At 39.1% G+C, this 2,744-nt stretch overlaps 1 pseudogene; it reads left to right on the forward strand.

Annotated features, from left to right (window-relative positions):
• The first annotated feature begins 358 nt into the window (after nucleotides 1-358).
• Nucleotides 359-818, forward strand: LOC148162972 (large ribosomal subunit protein uL23 pseudogene; annotated as a pseudogene).
• Nucleotides 819-2,744: the final 1,926 nt, after the last annotated feature.

Raw genomic sequence — 2,744 nt, forward strand, 5'->3', positions numbered from 1 at the left:
AACTTCACCATCTAGAATGTCTGGTGTTGGTTAAGTTACTTACTCTCTCTGAGTTAGGTTTTTCATCCATAGCATGTTAATAATAGTATCTATTTTATAAAATTGTTGTAGAGGATTAAATGTTATAATAAAGGAAGAGCACTTAGCACAGTGGCTGGTATGTAGTATTGAGACCCTGGCTAGTAAAGGAGGGTCAGAAACATGAGGTTCCTGTAAAATAACTAAAATAACTTGAGAATTTATCTACATATTGAATTTTATCCACATTGGGAAAACAATAGGGTCTTTGTTCTAAAAACAATAGTGTTTGTTCTACTGTCAAATCATATGGTAGGAATTTAAGTGTTCTTTCACAAAGATGGCACCAAAGTTGAAGAAGTCAGCCCTTGCCCTTCCCAAAGCCAAAGCAAAGGCTTTGAAGGCCAAGAAAATGCTGGTGAAAGGCAACCACGGTCAAACACAAGAGAAGATCCACACATCACATACATTCCGACACTCCGTCTCCAAAGGCAGCCATAATATCCTTGAAAGAGTGCCCCCAGGAGAAACAAGCCTGGCCACTATGCCCTCAAGTTCCCCCTTCCCCCCACTCCTCATTCAACCATGAAGAAAACATAAGATTGCACCACACTTGTGTTCATTGTAGTTGTCGAGGCCAATAGGCACCAGATCAAACAGGCTGTGAAGAAGCTCTATGACATCACTGTAGCCAAGGTCAACACTCTGATTAGGCTCCCTGGAGAGAAGAAGGTGTATATGTTCTACTGGCTCCCGACTGTGACGCTCTGGATGTTCCTGACAAAATTGGGATCATCTAAACTGAGTCCAGCTAGCTAAATCTAAATACGTGTTTTCACCCTAAAAATAAAAAATGGTTTTTTGAATCATTTTATCAAGTAACTTCAAAAAAAGTCCATTAATCTGTGAGACTCAATTAAAGAGAAACTTTTTTTTTAAAGATTTTATTTATTTATTTGAGAGAGAGAGAGAATGAGAGATAGAAAGCACGAGAGGGAAGAAGGAGAAACTTTGAGTTATGGAAGCCAGGAAACCCTATGTTGTTTATGGAGTGCTTTTTCAAATAGCCTTGTGCATTTCCTTTTAAAATTTGTAGGACTTTTCCAGAATGTAGATTATAGTTTTGATACTTCAAAATCATGACTTTGACTTACCTTTCATGGTAAACATCAAAGTAGAAAAAACATACTTCATTGTTTTCATTGTGACAAGTTTTTGAAGTTCTTTGCAAGCATAACTCAGGACCTCATGGTTCAAAGTGAAATTTTTAAAACATTCTGAAAAAACTAATTTTATTTAGGCCATTTAAAAAAATTGCCTAGATTCTACACTTCCCACTAGTTTCATATTAATAATCTAAGCCATCATCCTCCCTCATTTGGATCATTGTAATAAGCTCCTAACTCACCTTCCTACTTTGGCCTTATCAACCTATAGTCAAATCTCTGTCAAACTGTCAGAGGAATCCTTATGAAACATAAACAGAAGCATATAAATTCCATTCAAATATCTTCAGTATCTTTCCATTACACTTAAAATATAAACTCCATAACCCTTACTATGGCTTACAGGCTCTGAGTGATGAAAATCCTGATACTACAACTTCGTCTCCTTTCACTTGACCTTTTGAATATGCCAAGCTCTTTTCTGCCTTTAGACACTTTCACAATGCTATTTCTTTTTAACTCTAAACCTCTTCTCATTCATTTACATATAGAACCATATTTATTGAGTGTCTACTATGTATTAGGTATGATAGTAGTTGATTGAGATATGCTGGCCCTAAAGTGGGAGAATATCTGGCATTTTGGGGGAACAACTAGGGGGTCAATGTGGCTGGAGCAGAGTGAGAAAGGGAGAGAGTAATGTCAATGGGGAAGTACTATGCCATGTAGGACCTGACTAGATTATTTTAAGACTTTAGTTTTTTGGGGCACCTGGGTGGCTCAGTCAGGTAAGCATCTGACTCTTGGTTTTGGCTCAGGTCATGATCTTAGGTTCGTGAGATTGAGCCCTTCCAGGGGCTCTAGGGAGGGTGTGGAGCCTGCTTAAGATTCTCCTCCCCTCCCTCCACCCCCTCACGCCCCCCCCACTTGCATGCTCTCTTTCTCTCTAAAAAAAAAAAAAAAAAGAATTTTGGTTTTCACTCTGAAGAGGGAACCGCTGGAGGATTTGGGGCAGAGAAATTGCATAATACTAGGGATTTTAAGTCTCAGAGACTTAAAAGAAGTCTGGCTTCTCTGTAGAGAATGGACTACATGGAGGCGGAGGTGAAGGCAGGGGAACTCCTCAGGTGGAGTGGTTTTGAGAGAATGAGGAAGTTCTCTTCTAATTTTGTTTTTCAAATTTTTCAGTGAAGTAGGAAGCAAAGACATCAGGTAGAGTGAAGATGGGAGTGAATTTGTTGAAAGTTTAGAAAGAAAAAAAGAGGTATAAATTATATAAGAGAATGGGAGACTGAGTAGATGAGGGAAATATAGTATGTTTGGTGGGTAGCATTACAGGCCTGCTTGAGGAGTGGTTTTCAATGTGTGGTTCTGTGACCAGCAGGGTCAGCTTTACTTGAGAATTTGTTAAAAATGCAAATTCTTGGGCCCCATGCCAGATCTAGCGAAAATGTAACCCTGGGGGTGGGGCGCAGAAAACTGGTTTAATAAGCCCTCCAGGAGATTCTTCTGCACACTAAAGCTTGAGATCACTGGATTAGAGGATTAAGTCCTTGATGT

Source organism: Eumetopias jubatus, unplaced genomic scaffold, assembly GCF_037043125.1.
Source record: "Eumetopias jubatus isolate StellerSeaLion01/CBP00866 unplaced genomic scaffold, mEumJub1_p1.0 scaffold_11, whole genome shotgun sequence".
In the NCBI taxonomy this organism is placed as follows: Eukaryota; Metazoa; Chordata; class Mammalia; order Carnivora; family Otariidae; genus Eumetopias; species Eumetopias jubatus.